Raw genomic sequence first — 19,594 nt, 5'->3', positions numbered from 1 at the left:
ATACAATATTGCAGTTGCATAGCTATGAATACCTTTAAACTAATGCTTGGTTGAAGCACCTGTAAACTGCACTACAGCAGTTGCACTGCCTCTGAAGGGGTATATTAGCATGGCACATCTTGCCTTGGCATTATTTGGACAGTCTTCCCTACAAAGGTCCCCCACCTCTGTAAGATTGCAAGCCCAGATCATGTGCACAGTCCTTGGAGGTCACACTGGGGGTTTACTGTTGGTATTGAGACTGGGCTTTGTCTGGCCCAATTCATAACCTTGATTGTGTTCAGATAGAGCCATTCTTAGCTAGCTTTGAATGTATGCTTCAGTTCATTGCTGTGTTGGAAGCTGAAACCCTTCTCCATCCTCGTATGTATTGTAGATGCTTGATGGCTGTGGACGCATGTGAGTGCTATTTGTAACTGTTCTGAATTCCCTCCACCATGTCTACAGGCCTAGTTCCAGCTAATAGACAGCAACCCTAATGCTGGACACTGCAACCATCAAGTTTCAACATGTGTATGGTGGTCCTCAGGTGAAGTGAGATGTTGCTTGTGCACCACATGTAGCTTTAGCAATACTGGCTGTAGGTGTGAACCTTGGACCATGACACCATTACACATTGCAGCGCATGCCTTTGGGAGACTTGATGTTATGTTTGGCTACCTGTACACAGCCCTGGATGGTGTTTGGTGTGGGTAAGTGCTTCTGTCTACTGACAACTCCCCATAAGCCAGACTTATGCAGAATCCAGGATATTGTTTACAGCTCAGCAAGCTCCTGCCTGGTGCTCGGCAAAGTTCCACAGCAGCAGAGAGGCAAAAGAGAGACTTTGGAGTGATTAAGTATCATTTTTCTGCATTTTTTGTTGCCTTTAGCTAATTCCACCTAAAATGCTGATTGTTTAGAGTTTCTGTGACTTAAAAAGCTTGTTTCAGCTACATATTGTACTTATTTTACTGCCTGCACTATAACAAAGTCATTTGTGTGTTTAAATGATCTGTTTAACTGTTGTAGGCTACACGCTCAAGTGTGATAGCCATTTCTGTGCATTTAAAGTGGGTTTTTTTATTGTATCTGCTTTAGTTTCTGAAAAAAAAAAACTTGTTTTCCCACCTTTCTAAGCTAGTATAGTCCAGTTTTCAGGTTAGTGCTGAATTCAGGGCTGTGTTACAAATTTCTGTGTTTGCCCATACCTTACTTGGATAGAAGGAGGTTTCTCTGTTCACCTGTGAGAGAGGGGAGCTTTGAGCAGCCTATCTGTTCCTGGAGGAGTGGTTTCAGCCCAGAAATTAGTAGTTTATTGGCCATTTTGGGCTAATTTCTATCACTTTCATTCCCACTGCTATAAAACCTGCATTAGCAGGGTTTTGCTCACCGGGCAGCACCAGTTAGCTAGGGTATAAGTATTCCCGGCTCCACAAAGCCTACTCTTCATTTTTGCCCTTGGAACTAGACAAACTTTCAACTTAAGCACTCAAATCATTCACTTCTCAGCCCGGCACTTGCTCAAAACTCATTGCAAGCACTAATAAACCTTAGCACTAGACCCCCCCCATACTGTAGAGTAGGACAAGGCTCTCTATTTGACCTTACCAGCCAATTAGTAAAACAACTCACTGTACCTATCCAGACATGTCCAAAGGTCAGTTTCAGGTGTACTCTCTGGCCCAACTGGTGAATCTGGGCATTTTGAGGCAATGTTACAACTGCCTCATGTACACAGACAACCCTCTCCTCCTACCACCAAACACTAATACATGCGAGAGATGCAATTATACAGCCAAACTGGAGGTTAAGCTCTCTCAACCCAAGATTGGACCAGTCAAGAGGAGAAGGGAATTACTTGCATCACACCACCAGTCTCACATAGTCCTATGAAAACACACATAAATACGCAAAAACATACTCGGAGGCTCTAAATAAAAATCTGCAAAAGCAACAGAGACCTCCAAAGCAGACATCCAAGCAACCTCCACCCCCAACACAAACCATGAAATACATACTTCACAAAACCAGTGTGCCATGCAATCACAGCCCTTAAGGCAAAATAACATACCCAACACACTAGTAATAGGTGACTCTATAGTCAGGCACACTGACGTCCCACTCGCTAGGCTGAACAAGGAGAAGGTTACTGTTAGCTGCCTGTCAGGTGCCAGGATCCGCCACATAACACAAGCACTCAGGACACTCCAGAACAAGAAAAAATATGACTCTGTCATTGTCCACGCTGGTGGGAATGACCTGAGCCGTACCTCCCTGGTCTACATGAAAAAAGACATGGAAGAGCTCTCTGATCACTTAGCCCAGGCCGGTATGACCCTGACCCTGAGTAGCATCCTGCCTTCACCAAGAATGACACCACGGTATAAAGAAAAAAATATCAATTTCAACAATTGGCTAAGCTTCTGGTGTCATTCAAAGGGGATCCAGTGTCTGTCAGCCTGGGATGACATGCTCGACAAGCCACACTGCTTCACTAGAGATGGCTTGCACCTGTCACCCTTAGGCTTTCGAATACTGGCCAAGGCTCTTGCCACCCCCATAGTGCCTTTTTAGGCAAGGCTCAAAAGACAAACCCACTGCCATAAATAGCACAAGCAACAAAAAAACTGAGACTAATGCTACTCAATGCCAGAAGTCTAAACCTCAAAATGCATGCACTCGAGGCACTCCTCAGTATGGAGAAAATTCGATATATGTGCAGTAACAGAAACCTGGCTTAAGGCTCCAGAGAGCACCCCAGCACTACAAGTCTACAGCTCATACTATACATTTCGGCCAGAAAACCCGGACCGAAATACAAAATGTGGGGGCATATCCATATTCATCAAGGATACCCACACCTCCAGGTTAATGGTACAGCACGATGCTTCAGAGATCATCCACGTAGAACTAACAATGGGCAGAACTGCAATTCAAATTGTAGCTTGCTACAGATCACCCACCATGTCTCAGGACCCCCATTCCCGATTTCTGGAAACACTGGGAAACATAAAGGTCCTACCAAACACCCTGATATTGGCTGATTTCAATTACCCAAACATTAACTGGGAGAACTACTCAAGTGCTAACTCCCTTGCCCAACATTTCCTAGAATTTATAAACTCAAATGCCCTGGATCAACTGGTCAATACCCCCACCAGAGGTGACAACATATTGGACCTGGTCATCCCCAACATGGGCGACCGGTGTTCCACACCGGAGGACAACCCCTCGCTGGTTAGATCTGACCATAAACTAATCACTCTGGATATCCACATTGCACCCCCACCCTCTGGTCAAAGAAACCACTGTGAAAAACTTTTCAAAAGCAAACTTCATTTTACTTAAGACTGAGGTGGAAAGTTTCAAAGTCCCAATGCTAAAGGACTACGCTGCCCAAGCTGCAAAATCCTTTACTAATGCACTCTACGAGCACCTACAAGAATGCATGGATTGTGCTATCCCAAGCAAAACCTAGACTCACTTCTCCAAGAAAAGGAAACCAGTCTGGTGGACCCCTGCCATAAACAAGCTATACAATTGAAGGAGGAAACTAGTACAGAAAAGAGTAAAATCCCAAGAGGGGAAGACCTCCCTGATCAGTATCAGCAAGGAACTATGATCCCTCATAAAATCATCCAAGGCTAGCTTTGAAAGAAAAATTGCCAAGGACTCCAAAGATAACCACCAGGCATTCTTTAGCTATGTCAAGAATTTAAGTGGCAATTCCCAAATCTGCTCAGTGTTAGTGCAGAATGCCGCAAAATACACTGAACTGACTGATATCACCAACATTCTGGCAGACAGATTCAGTGCAAACTTCACCCCCCTCTCACCCCCAAAAGGGCCCATAATCATACCAGAAGAATGTAGTGCCCCTGAAATCACAGACACTCAGGTTAAAACAGCCCTCTCCAAAGCCAAACACACATCATCAATGGGACCGGATGGTGTCCCAGGCTGCGTCCTACATGAGCTCAAAGATGAACTAACCCCTCACCTAAACACATTGTTCAAACTCAGCCTCTCCACAGGCTACGTGCCCATAGAGTGGCGCACAGCAACGGTTATTTCGCTTCACAAAGGTGGAGCCACAGCAGACCCCCAGAACTATTGGCCTATAAGCCTGACTAGCTTGGTCTGCAAGGCTATGGTGCTCATCATCATGGATCTCATTAACAGAGACATTGGGAACCTCCAAACACTGGACTCTACCCAGTTTGGCTTGGTTAAGTGCAGATTATGCCTCCTAAACCTGGTGGACTTCTTTGAGACAGTTACCAAGGCTATAGATGAGGGAAAGTTGGTCTACACAGCCTACCTAGACCTCAGGAAGGCCTTCGACACCATTCCCCAATCTGGTATTATAGACAAGCTCACCAGTCTGAACATAAACCCCTATATCACGAGATGGGGTGCCAACTGGCTAATGGACCAAACCCACATGGTAAGAGTTGTGGAAGCTACATCTGACTCTAAACTGGTTACAAGTGGCATTCCCCAGGGCTCAGTCTTAGGACCCCTCCTGTTCAGCATATACTTCTCAGAGGTACAGGCAAGCAGAGGAGGACTATGGCTGACCAAGTTCACAGACGACTGCAAACTAGGGGCTATAATTGACTCTCCAGCTGACAAAGACATCCTCCAAAAGGGTCTCACTGAGACAGATACCTGGTGTCAAAATCATGGCCTCAAGCTAAATGCCAAAAAGTGCATTGTCATCCCCTTTGGAAAAAACAAAGTACCCACAAATTACCACATAGGTGGTAGCCCCCTAAATATGGAAGAGGGAATATGGGATTTGGGGACCCAAGTAGATAGTAATCTCTCCTTTGATAATCACATTGCCAAAGTGGTTAGAAAATCCTTCTATGTGGCCCACCTAATCACAAAAGGGTTTGCATCCAGATCAAAAGAGGTCATTGTGCCCCTCTACTCATCACTCTTCAGACCCATCATAGAGTACAACACCCCATTTGGGATGTACCTTACAAGACACCTGCAACAGCTGGAAAGACCACAGAAGTACCTCACCAAGAGGATCACTGGCCTCAAAGAGAAGCCCTATGCAGCTCGACTGAAGAAACTCCAGCTGTACTCGGTTGCATACCGCCTACTAAGAGGTGATTTCTGCCTGACATACAAGGCCGTATCCAACCCAGAACTGATGGACATGCCCCACCTAAAGAAAACCATATCCCCTTGAGCCACACATGCTCTAGGGATCTAATCCTCACCACAACAATAAATAGGACATGCTGGCGGGATAGATTCCTGTCAAAGAGGCTTCCCATTCTCTGGAACAAGATTCCAATCTACATTAGGCAGAGCTCCTTACTAACACTCTTCAGGACAAACCTTGACGAGTGGATGGGAAACAGGAAGTTTACCCCCGGGGATCACTTCAGTGGCTCTGCTGGTCAGAGGCACAGGGAACCAATCTAAGGGGGTGGTGAAAGCCAACACATTCCAGCTAGGCTTATAAATGCCTTTGGGCAGATAGCCTAGTACCTACCTATGAATCTATGAACCTATGAGCATGTACTACAGAAATAGTACTTGCCGGACTCCTGGAAGTCCCTTAGTGTTGCTGCATGTCTTCTGGCAGCCTCCCAGCCCAGTTCTCAACATATTTTGTCATAGGTTCATAGGTGTGTACTAGGCTAATGGCCCTGGAGCCTTTACAAGCCAAGCCCATATAGGATTACCCTGGGATTGTACCACCCAACCTTAATTCCCAGTGTCTCTGTTGAGTAGAACCACTGGAGTTATCCCCAGGGTGAATTTTCTATTTCCCATCCACTCATCAAGATTTCTCTTGAAGAGGGCCAATGAGGTGCTCTGCTTGACATGTATGGGAAGTCTATTCCAGAGCATGGGCAGTCTCTGGGTTATGAACCTGTCTCTCCAGCATGTTTTGTTGATTGTGGTAATGAAGTTGAGGTCTCTGGAGTGTGTATGGTGTGGAGGGAGGGGGATTTCTTTAGATGTAGCATTTCTAACAGAGCTGGGACAGGCATTGCTTTGTAAGGATCCTCTTTGTGAGGTACTTTTGTGGCCTCTCCAGTTGTTGCAGGTGTCTAGTGAGGTACATGCCAAATGAGGCATTGTACTCAATGATTGGCCTAATGAGGGAAGAGTAGAGGGAGCCAATGACCTCTTTCTTTCTGGATGCAAAACCCTAAGTAATGAGATGTGCCACATAGAAGGACTTTCTGACCATAGTGGAAATGTGGTGGTCAAAAGAGAGGTTGCTGTCAACCTGTGTTCCCAGATATCTTATAATGCCTTCTGTGTTCAGTGGACTACCATTGATGTGGTAATTCAAGGGAACTGGGTTTTTCCCAAGGGGGATGATGACACATTTTTTGGCATTCAGCTTAAGGCCATTGTTCTGACACCAGTTGTTGGTCTCAGTGAGGCCTTTCTGTAGGATGTCAACATCACTTGGGGAGTTAATAATAACTCCCAACTTGCAATCATCTGTGAACTTTGTCAGACAGAGTCCCTTCGTGTTGGCCTGGACTTCAGAAAAGTAGATACCAAACAGGAGAGGACCCAGGACCGAACCCTGTGGGACTCCGCTTATGAATGCTCGGCAGTCTGACTTGGAGCTAGGTATTTTTACACTGTGAGTTCTACCTGTGAGACAATTTGCAACCTACCTAGTATTATAGGGGTTGATGCCTAGCTTAGTGAGTTTTTGCATGATTCCTGAGTGGGTAATGTTATTAAAGGTTTTGGCCAGATCAGGGAAGGCTGTATGAGCCACCTTGCCTTCATCCGCAGCTCGGGTGACTGCCTCAAAGAAGTTGACCAGGTTGATTTAGCAGGCATGACCTACCCTTCACCAAAACAAACTGTGTGGGAACCTGAGTCTGGAGATTCCCATATCCCTGTTTATTAGGTTCATGATGATGCATTCCATAGCTTTGCATAACAGACTTGTCAGGCTAATGGGGAGATAGTTCTCATGGTCTGCAGTCGCTCCTCCTTTGTGGAGAGGGATGACTATAGCAGTGCACAATTTGGTAGGGAAAAAGCCTGAAGTGAGGCTGTGATTGCACAGGGTACACAGCTGAGGTGCCAGGTGACTCAGTAGTTATTGTAGAACACAGCCAGGGATATTGTCAAGTCCCATAGAAGCTGTATTCTTGGCCATGGACAGTGGTGTTTTACCCTGTGCAGCAGTAATACTGGGTGGCTAGTAGTGTACTGGTATTGTGATTAGTCCTTTGAGGGGAGGGGTAAAGTTGGCACTGACTCTGTCAGCCAGTATATTGGCAATATCTGTCAGCTCAGTCTAGGAGGTACCATTGTTCAGTACATCAGAGCAAATGTTGGTATTGCCATGGAGATTCTTTACATAACTCTAGGAGGCCTTGTGGTTGGCTTTACTATGTGCTGCAATTCTGTTTTCACAGCTAGCTTCAGAGTATTTGATAAGGGATCTCAACATTTTGTTGAGAATGATAAGGGGGTTAATCCAGTCTTGGGACTTCAATATCAGTTTCCTCCTTCTGTTTCACAGTTTCTTTATGGCAGGGGACCACAAGATTGGCTTTCTTTTTTGGTGGAGAGCATCCTGGTTCTATTGGGTATGGCAGAATCCATGCATTTGTGTATGTGTTCAGAGTGTATTGGGGTTTGATTTTGCAGTCATGCAACTAGTCTCCATTTGCATAGCTGGCATGAGGTTAGCCACCTATATTTTTAGGAGACCAAAGGTAGCTTTGGAAAGGCTTTTTAGGGTGGTTACCTTTGCAGGGGGGGTGGGAGGGATGTGGATTTTCAAGGTGATGACTTCGTGGTCAGATCTAACAAGGGAGGAGTTGACAACTGGTGCATAGTAACAGTCTTCCATGCTAGTAATGACCAGGCCAAAGATGTTGCTACCTGTAGTGGGCATAGGAACGAGCTGGTCCAGGCCATTGGAATTAATGAATTCCAGGAAATGTTGGGCAAGTGCATTGGTGCATGAGTAGCTTTCCCAGTTAATGTTGGGGTAGTTGAAGTCAACCAGTATGAGAGTGTTAGGTTGGACACTAATATTCTCCAGGGTGATTAGGAACATGGAGTGTGAGTCTTGGGACATGGTTGGGGACCTATAGCAGGCTACAACCTGAATCACTGTCTTAACCAATGTTAGCTACACCTGCAGTATCTGTAATGCATTATGTTGGGCTACCAGTCTGAAGGTGTGCACATCCTTTATGAATAAGGAAATACCACCACCTTTGGAGCATCAGTCCAAGCTCTGCAGCCAAAAGGTGTGGAATGAGCTATAGTCTGGTAGTGCAGGGGTGCTTTCTGCTGCCTTTAACCAGGTCTTTGTAATAGCACAGATGTCAATTTTCTCCATTTTTAGGAGTGCTTCCAATGACTGCAGTTTCAGATTTAGACTTCTAGTGTTCAACAGCATGACCCTCAGATTGCATGTGTTTGTAGTGGTTATATATTTATGCATATTTCTGTATACACACACATATATATATATATATATATATATATATATATATATGTATTTACTTTTCTATTTGTATATGTATGCATATACGTAGATATATTTCAGATCTCTCTCTCTCTCTCTCTCTATATATATATATATATATATATATATATATATTCTCTCTCTCTCTCTCTCTATATATATATATATATATATATATATATATATATATATATATATATATATTTGTCCACATAAATGCATCTCTATACACATAGACATGTATATATAGAAAACCTGACTGATTCTACAGAATACTTTCCCTACTGTTGAATGAATATACTAACTGATATGTTTGGAAAATCATCATTATTTTATAGAGCTCATATGGTGTAATGATGCATTGCTTTGACTGTAGTTTACAGGCCCTGGGTCCAAGACTTGGCAGGACTTATTTTGTTGCAAGGCAGAACAGTTGCTGCTGGAGAGTAAGAGAGAGAGGGATAAGGGCAGTATTTAAAAGAGGTCCCTAGTTTGGGCCCATTGACCCACATTTTGATAGCCTTTGGATAGATTTCTTGCAGTAAGAGATTCAGAGTATGGCTCTGAGGTACGACTACAATACATACATATATATATATATATATATATATATATATATATATATATATATATACATATACATATATATATATATATATATATATATATATATATTCATATATATATATATATATGCATATATTTATATGTATGTGTACATATATATATATATATATATATATATATGTGTGTGTGTGTGTGTGTGTGTGTGTGTGTGTGTGTGTGTGTGTGTGTGTGTGTGTGTGTGTGTGTGTGTGTGTGTATATACATATAAATATATATATATATATATATATATATATATATATATATATATATATATATATATATATATATATATATATATATATATATATATGTATTTATTTACTTTTCTATATATATCTATATGTATATATGTATATCTCCACATATATTATGTATTTATTTTTCCATAGATATATATATATATATATATATATATATATATATATATATATACACACACCCACAAAACGTCACTAATTCTACAGAATCATTTTCCTACTGCTGAATGACTCTACTGAATGATATGTTTGAAAAAGCATCTGACAATTCTGCAGCTCAGATAGCTTAGTGGTAAATTTCTGTGGCAATGGTGTGTAGAGTCTTGTGTTCAAACTTGCAAGGGTTGATAATTTTGTTGCTGGGCAGAACAAGAGCTTGTGGATACAGAATGATTAGGGCACTTTTAAGCAGTTGTAAGTGGGTTTACATGGGTTTGTGTGGCAGTAAGCGATGTTAACTTATAGTGAACTATGTTTACACACAGTTAGCCTAGAAGTGCTTAATCTGAGTTAGCTTCAAACACGCTTACTCCCGCTTATACCTGCTTACTCTCACTTAGCCCTGCTCTAATTTCTTTAAAAGAAAAGAAAAAAGGGGTGATAGGAAAGTGGTGAAAAAGGGAGCATGAAGAGGGAAAAACAATATGAAAGATAGCTAGGGATATGCAGGACGGGAGTAGGGAAGGTCCATAGCTGTCCATTTCTTCAACAGCAATAGCTGTGCATATATATACAGAATTTGTAGGTAAATGTGAACACTCAAACTCCTGAGAGAGGGGTGAGGACAACAGTAATGTGTTGTGAAGCCAATTAGATAAGATTACATGTGTCCAGTTGACACGTGTGAAATGGACAGCTATGTATGGGGCAACATTTTTTTGTGGGAACAGATTGCCCCTTTTTTTAAGGTGAGAGTAGGATGTTGGGGAAGGATAGTAGGTATATTTGGGGAGGTAGGATGGGTAGGAAGACAGACAAGACAGACAGGACCGCAGACAGGGCCAGTATATGACACATGCGGGGGGTAAACACCTTGGACGGGAAGGGATGGTTGGTAATTGGATGCCCATGAGCCCCCAAATGGATACAGTGTTGCTGAGGTCCCCACCCATGGGTAGTCACCACTGCACCTTCATGGCCCTGAAGGTGGCTGTGCTGGGGACTGAGCAGGAGGGGCCCTCAAGCTGGTGTTGCAGATCTCCAAATTCCTTACAGAGCTTGCTACGCACCAGACCCCAGACCTGGCTTCAGGTGACAGCATCCTGTCAGTGCCCGCACCCAGGGGGACGAGCCCTATCCCCTGAGGTGGTTCCACCCAAAGGTGGTGCAGGACCAGTGGATGAACAGGTCCCGGGTTGGGTCCAAGATTTGCTGGTACCTGGTGCCATGGCCAGATGAGGCAAGAGAGGCAGATCCACGGGGATTGGCCTTCTCAATGTGCTATGGTGTTGCAGTTTTAGAACATATGTTGCTTAGTCATGAAAAGCACATTCCAGGATTAGTTATAACAGCATGCATGGGTTTTCCCATTAACCCAAGACAACAGATTTGGAACAGTTGCATAGCAAACAGAACACAATCATATATGGAATCACAGTAGGCATTATAACGGCATGCAGCTTACATTGATAGCAACAGGCCACCAATGATAGTATTTGAACAGGGAACATTAATAGAAAAACATTTCAATATTTGTAGAACAATAGGACACATGTCCCAAAAATAGGTTTGGCGAAAAACATACCCATTGATTTATTATTAGATTATTGGTGCAGATAAGGTGGGGGAGAGAGAGAGATATTTGAAATGCTCACAACTTTAATGATCATTCCTCTAATCATTACTCTACAGGTATTACCTCACTTTACTACAACCTATGGCCTTGTGTTGGGCAGTGGTATGTTTGTACACAGTGTATCATTACACTGCTTTATACCTTTTCTGACCTGACAGACCTGTGGAGGAAATTTCTGTTAACACTACCTGACTGTTGCTACCCATATTCACATAGTCAGGGTTACATATGTGCAATCATACTGCATGTGTGTGTGTGTGCTACTGCCATACTCTGCCTTGATTTCTATTGATCACCCTGGTTGTTGGCAGCAGTGACCACCAGCTGTGACAGCATGACACTTGAGGAACATTTCCTGGGGGAGACTACTTGGTGCATGTACTTATCTTGCTATCATTTGCAGCCTTGGGAATGGACAGTGGGTGTTGGACAAAGTATAACTACAGCCTTCTTATAGCTACTTTATATCTTTTCTTACCTGGCACACCTGTAGAGGAAATTTCTGTTAACACTACCTGAATGTTTCTACACATATTCACATAGTCACGGTACATATGTGCACTCATACTGTGTGTGTGTGTGTGTGTGTGTGTGTGTGTGTGTGTGTGTGTGTGTGTGTGTGTGTGTGTGTGTGTGTGCTACTGCCATACTCTGCCTTGATTTCTATCGGTCACCCTGGTTGTTGGCAGCAGTGACCACTAGCGACAGCATGACACTTGAACATTTCTTGAGGGAGACTACTTGGTGTATGTACTTATCTTGCTGTTATTTGCAGCCTTGTGGTTGGACAGTGAGTGCTGGACACAGTATAACTACAGCCTTCTTATAGCTACTTTATACCTTTTCTTACCTGGCAGATCTGTGGAGGAAATTTCTGTTAACACCGCCTGACTGTTTCTACACATATCCACAAAATCCTGGGTGAAATTATGCATACAGCTTACTACCATTCCTGTGATTCAAACCGTGCCTGTTTGTGCTACAAATGCAACAACTTTGTGTTTTATCAGAATGAGCTATTGAAAAATTGCTCACTTTTCTTTGACTGTTTTCTGTCTAATACTCTCTTCATATAGCTAATCTCCTGTTTTACAACTCCTCAACCTTTGTCAGATCAGTCTCGATTGTTTAATGCTTTCAGAGCTAAAGTTGCTATGCTTAAACTGCACACATTTCCAGTCATACAATATTAAAGTAAAAACAACCAGTCTGGGGTTTTGACTTTTATTGACAAGTACTTACAATTTTATTGATATATAACCTGTATGTTAGTATTACTCTCCTAAGGGCTTGTTTATTCAGTACAAACTATACCCATTTTTAAATACTGCAAGGTGACATAATACTCATTTTTATTTATTTGCTCTGAATAATATAAGCTGGATTGTTACTCACCAGCCTCGTAATGCAGCCTTAGCATCCTGCTGGCATGGGTGTCCAAGTTCGCAGCCCTCTCATCTGCAGCTGTACAGGAGGTGAGAAAAAACATTTATGCATACCTATCCATCACATGCACAGGCTGAACTTTGAAAAACACTTATTGTTACTGATACTTAAAGACCTTGTACCGAGCACATTGCCCACAACAAACTGGAACAAAACAAACACAGGAATGGCAAGCAGAAAAAAAGTCAAAGTCCTATTTTAATACTAAAAAATGAAGCGCTTTTCGTTTGCTTCCAAAGCAAACTTCTTCAGATTACAAGTGCACCTTACAAAAAAATGCATTTAAATACCAACAGGTGATACTCTTTACTTATCACCACTAACCTCCTCTGCATAAATACTTTCAAGAAACACTCACACATTAAAACTGCTACTCACTACTTCAAGATTAAATTGCAAGTAGCAGTAAACACCAAACAATGTTAACTTACATAAACACTAAACCTATCTAATATATGCTGATTAATTAAAGATCTTGTCATTTTAAACATACATCAAATTGAAATAACACATTCTACAATTGGATATAAAACTGCTCAATACTTAAAAACTGTCATTCTCATGAGTGAGATACACCATGTTACATGAATAAAATACAAAACATTTTCATCTTTGCAAACTTTTCAATTTCAAAATACAGCTGATAGAACAAGCTTCATTTATACCAGGAAAGTTATAAGTGTTCAGTCTAATTTGCCACAGCAATTCTAATTCTTCTAAATGTAAGGGTAAAGGTCCACCCCTAATATCTATCGCTACCTGGTCTATAGCCATAAATCTAAATTTATGGTCTTTGTGCAACTTTATGTGTTTAGCTAGTGCGTTGTCAGTTTTGCCTTTAGATATCGCATACTTTTGTTCATAGACCCTATCTCGGAGTCTCCATTCCGTTTTTCCAATATAGAACACAGCACAGCATTGTCATCTGGCTAAATGCACCACATTCCTAGAGTTACAGTTGAAACTCTGTTTTAATTTGAATTGTACACTATTTATACCAAAATTATTGGTAACACCAATATATTTACAAAATTTACAGGCTTCACATTTGCCCATACCTGTTATTTTGGGAATGATTCTATGTTGTTGTTCTAGCAAGTCCTTAGTTTTTGCCTCTTCTAAACACCACTTTGGGGCAGTCACCCAACTTTCTAAATAATACTGGGTTCATTCTGAACAGTTCCCAATTTTTCTGGATAATCCTCAGAATAACTTGGCTGTCTACCGTGAACATAGTGGCAAAGCTTAGATGGAAATCTGATTTACCTTTTCTCACCTCACTGTTAGTACTATCCATAACTACTAAATTACTCACATTACCACTTTGCGTTTGAATGTTAACTGGCTGTTTGACACTGAGTATAGGGTTGTATATCTTGTTGGATCTCTTGAATTTTACTTCTTCTATTAATTAATCCAATAAAGTTTCAGGGTACTTACGCCCCAGAAACATACTTTTCAAAAAATAGCATATATCTAGAAATTTGTTCTCCTTGCTCATTCATCTAGAAATTTGTGATACTTACAGACACCTGGAGTATTCCCCACCCAGGCATCTTAGATCCACTGGTCCTAGAGCTCCCTCTTCCTCCACTTCAAGTCAGGAAAGTGATGCTGTACCAGATCACCAGTCTGAGGGATGCCAGTGGCACTAGTGAGATTGTGGGCGAGATGTTCTCAGGCCTCTGCTTTGTATTGGGAGCACTAGTACTGGTCCTGCAGCAGACTCATGTCATGGTTTTTTACAAGGAATCCAACCATGACCCTGGATTCCTGAATGCTCCAGAGCTGCACCAGAAGGCACACACCTTCACCAACACCAGCCATAGTTCCTGCAGTGGGGAGCTACAACTGGTTATGAGCTGTATTCCTACCTGCAAGGTTTAAATAGGGCTGATTTCCCTCCCTTTGCTGTGATTGGAGGGTTTTGAATATGCTGATCTAAGCTAAGTGCCAGGCAAACCCGCTTAGCAAAGATAAGCATTGCTTAAAGGGGTAGATGCTAAGCACTGCTTATCACTACGCAAATCCACTTAGCTACACTAATTCTTGCTAAGCATACAAATTTCAGCAATGCTTACTCCAGCTAAGCACAGCTGAGCTCAGTTTAGCATTGCTCAGCTATTTTATGGACTATCATTAGTATTATTACTTATTATGATTATTATTATCATTATTATTATTAGTAATCTCATTTTATGTACTTTCATTACATTATATTCTTTTGTGACTATACTGCATGGGACACATGTGTACTACACTGACACCTCACATTTGGACCTGCTACACTTCCCTGGTAAACAAATATATATTATTCACTATTTCTAATAAATATACTTTTACTGCTGTTTTCACAAATAAAAGCAAATGGACTGCATTGGGACTCAAACCATGAATGGCTATGTACTAAGCAACAGCTCTATCCATTATGCTATTTCATTTTCACTGTTTTGGTTCTACATTTCTATTTATTTATTCATTTATTTCATTTGTTTACTGGGAAAGTCCACTGGGCCTGGGAAGACCCCATTTTCAGTAGTGGTCCGGGGAGAAAAGCTTCACATATAGTTACATAGACATATAGTTACAGACAGATAAAGTATTAACACATTCTATACAGTATATAATGCAGTAGTATTGCATACTTAAAGCATAATTATACAAAAATGCTAGAATACATAGAATCATTTGAAGAAATGGAGTAGAGTTATTTTTACTTAGGGGCATCTGAAAGTGAAAAAGTGTATGAGAGTAAGTGAGAAAAAGTGCATGAGAGTAAGTGAGATGCAAGTAGCGAGATAGTTGAAAGTAGCACAGACCAAAAGAGAGAGAGGCAGAAGGGTTAAAGTGGGGATAGCAGAAGCTAACGTGGCAGCAGAAGGAGTAGAATTGAAAAGGAAAATGTGCGGTGGGCTAGTTATACAGTGGGAGAGAGTAAGTATTCTGAGAAAGGTTAGGTTAAGGGGTAGACTATAGTGGTGCAGGTGCATATACATTGTGAGGAGAGATGGAGTTTAAGGGATTTTTTAAACTGGTATGATTGCTGATAGCTCTGAGAGAGGCAGGGAGGTTATTCCATACTTTGGAGACAGAATAAGAGTATAGCATTTGTCCGACTGAGTGCTTAGGTATATGAATAATCAACAGCATCTTATTTTCAGATCTTAAGACTCATTTCCTTTGGTATGCACTCAGAATGTGGGAGAGAGCTGGGCAGGCTGCTGGATTGTAAATGTGTTTATGGGCAATAATTATTTGTGCATAAGTGAGTTGATGAGGGAGCTCTAGCCAATTCAGTTGGTGTAGTGAGGAGCAGTGTTGGGTGGAGTATTTTGCATTTGTGTCATATTTGGCAATTTTGTTATGACATGAGTTGAACTTTAGTTTAAGGGAGGAGTGCATGTTGGTGAGAATGGGGCTCTGTATAAAAGAGTTGGAAGTAGGAAAGATAAGGCAAGGGACTTTTTTGCTGAGTTACAGTGGGAATAGTTGTGCCTGTAAAGGGCTCCCAGTTTTTGATGTTTTTTTTGATGTTACTGTGGATATGGAGGTCAAAGCTTAAGTTATCATCAATGATGACACCGAGTAATTTGGTACTAGGAATGACATCTATAATAGTATTATTTTGTGACTGGATAAAGAGTTTAGATTTGTCAATTTGACTGGATATTTTGGGGGCAAATATTAGGAGTTTAGTTTTATTGGGATTAAGTGCGAGATGGTTTTGTGACATCCAGGATTCAGTTGTGGTGAATGTTTTCTGGGTAAGTTGTAGTACAGAGGCAGATTTAGAGGAGCAAATTATTGTTGAGTCATCTGCCTATTTGATGATGGTACTGTGGGTGAGAGACTTGTGGAAGTCATTAATGAATATACTGAAAAGTAGGGGACCCAGTATTGAACCTTGGGGTGCTCAAGTATTGGTTTTGATAAAGGAGGAGGAGGAGTGCTGCCAGATACATGATTGTTGCATATTACTGAGATAGTTTTGGGACCATTGAAGGGTAGGTGGAGAGATGCCGAGGTTGGAAAGTTTAGTGAGTAAGAGGGTATGGAAGATTGTAAGAATGCTTTTGACAGATCAAGAAACAGTGTAGAGATGATAGACCATTCATCCTGGGCTCTGTTTACTGTATCTATGAAAGAAATGAGGGCTGTGTAAGTGCTGTGTCATGGCCTAAAGCCATGTTGAGTGGAGGAAAGGAGATGATGTTTAGTTAGTTGGTTGAGGAGCTGAATGCGGATGCACTTTTCAAGTATTGTAGATATGGGGAAAGAATGGCAATAGGTTGGAAGTTGGAAATGTCAGAGTTGTGTCCTCCTTTATGTAGTGGGAGGACATAAGCCTTTTTTCCAGATGTCTGGAATGAGAGATTCGTGAATGGACCTATTGATAAGAATACTGATGGGGTATGCTATGGAGGAGGCTGATAGTTGTAAGTATTCTGTGGGTAGGTTATCTGGTACATTGGTACATGGTTTAAGTTTCTGAAGAAGCTTTAGAATAGTAAAGGTTGGTGTGGGAGAGATTGTGAAAGAGTCGATTGTGTTAGGTGGAGCATATGTGAGTGTAGGGTTGAATGGATCTGTGATAATGGGTGAGAAACTGGAAGTATGTTTAGCAATGCTGTCTATGAAATAAGAGTTGAACAGTGAGGCTAATTCAGTGGGAGTATTTTCAGGGTTTGGGCAAGGATTGTGGTTAGTTCCTGGATGTAGTAGGCAGTTGATTGCTCCCCAAAATTTATTGGGGTTATGTATGTGTTGGATTTGGAGGGTATGGAAGTATTTTTTCTTGTTTTTAAGTACTGATCATTTGGCTTGGTTGTGAAGTTATTTCTATTTTTGAAGATTGGAAGGGATTTTGTTTTTTAGCCAGATGTTCCAGGCTTTATCCCAGGAAGACATGATTTGTTTTGTGGACTTGGTAAGCCATTTAGCATGTTTAGCCTTGACTCTTTTTAGTCGGAGAGGGGCAAGCCTATTTAGGATACTGAGAAAAGTGAAGTTGAAGAAATCCATGGCTTCATTGAGTGGGAGGGCTTTTAATGGGTTCCAGTTAGCATTATGTAAGATGTCATTAAATGTATTTGAACAGAAATGGGATACATCTTGGCTATGTCTATATTGGTGGGTATTTGGTAAAGAGGAGGGTTTGCGTATTATGTATGCTGGAGAGTGGGTCACTGATACTATCTGGGAGTATACTGGAGGTGGCAACTTTGCTAGGGTCAGAAATCATGACCCTGTCCAGGATAGAGCCTTTGATGTTCTGTTTAGCAGGTCTAGTAATGCCTGAAATTGAGTGTAAGTATGAAGGTTAATATTAGAGAAAGTGTTGTTTGTGGAGAAGTCTAACCAATTCATATTAACATCGCCTAGGATGATTGTTTCATTTTTTTATGTTGTTGGCAGTCCATGCAAGAATGTCTTCAAGAATGCGAACATTATTGCCTGGGGGAATATAAATGACTATGATGCAAAAAATTTTATGGTCATTTAGCTTTAAGAAGGTAATAAGTAAGTAATAAGTTTAATTCGCACTTTTGTTGAGTTACTTCCTCTCTTTAGCTCATCCTGCCCTTTTGTTGTTGTAATCCTGTTTGGGTTGCTTAAGGTTAGCAATTTCAAGTAACTTTGAATTAATTAATTTCATAATATATATTAATTTCTCAGTTACCTGTCTGAACCCGCTCCATTCGCTCTGCTGGTTCACTCCACTCCTCTACCCTACCCCAATTCCCACCCACCCCCAGGGGTCCTACCCATATACCTCCAATGCCACACCCCCATCGCTAGTCACCAATCCCATCCTCCTACTAATTAAAGTACTAACTACTACTATACCTCTACCACTTAAAGATACTCGTTAAATTACTAAGTACAAAACAACCAATTTACATACTTGACACCCTAGGTTATTACAATACTAGGTAGAACCTCCCCTATATCATCCTCTTTATAATGCCTTACCCCAGCAACTTATTTACATTTTCCCTAACTATGCCCATAACACCCTTGTCTAAACACACAAAACTATTTCTATTACATGCACTCCTACCTTTAATATCTATACCCTATGTCCTAACAAAATATGAACATCAAACCTTGACAAACTTTAACCATCCCTTTAAGCAAACTTCCCTAACAAATCTGGCACCTTCTCTAAACCACACAAATATTGCATCAACATCATCCTATCTGCTGCCAAAGTTTCATTGTTTAGTCCACATTAACTATAACTAACCCAAGAAAACACAAAATACACCCTGTAAATTCCTGTATATCATACATTGAATTAACAAACTCAAACTTTCTAGATGGTGATATTCATCCCAACCCTGGTCCCAACATGACAACTACCACTGTCCCCCATTAACCAAATCCCTCTACATCTCAAACCCCTACTAAAACATCTAACTCTCGCCTTATAGCACACCTCAGTATACGGAGCTTAAACAATAAAGTTGCCCACCTCCATGCCCTCTTAGATGTTTACTCCTATGACATCCTTTGCCTAGCATAAACATGGTTAAAACCTGTAACTCAAGACAATGAAATCACCCCACCAGGATACAATATCCTGAGAATAGACCGCAAAACCAAAAAGGGTGGGGGGGTAGCAATATTATATAAAACAGAGCTGCAAGTTACATCATTAGATGTGCAACCAAGTTCTGTTAATAACACTGAAATCCTCATTTCTAAACTCCAGATCAACACCTGTAAATCCATCTATATCATATGCTCCTATCTCCCTCCTGGTAACAATATAAACACCCTAGAAAATATCCTTTCCTGGCTCTCAACTAACTTCCCACAGGAAACTATTGTCCTAGGTGACTTTAATATTGACTGGAACACCTGCATCTCAGCCAACCAGACAACGCATATAAACCTTTATGGTTTTTCGCAAACTATTACCTCTCCCACCATGATCCATAAACCTAACAATAAAGAAACCACTCTAGACTGGATACTAATAAATAGTCACTCCCTCTCATATAAAGCTGG

This window comes from Protopterus annectens, chromosome 7.part0, assembly GCF_019279795.1.
Source record: "Protopterus annectens isolate FY-2018-M chromosome 7.part0, PAN1.0, whole genome shotgun sequence".
In the NCBI taxonomy this organism is placed as follows: domain Eukaryota; kingdom Metazoa; phylum Chordata; order Ceratodontiformes; family Protopteridae; genus Protopterus; species Protopterus annectens.
This window is presented reverse-complemented; position numbering follows the sequence as displayed.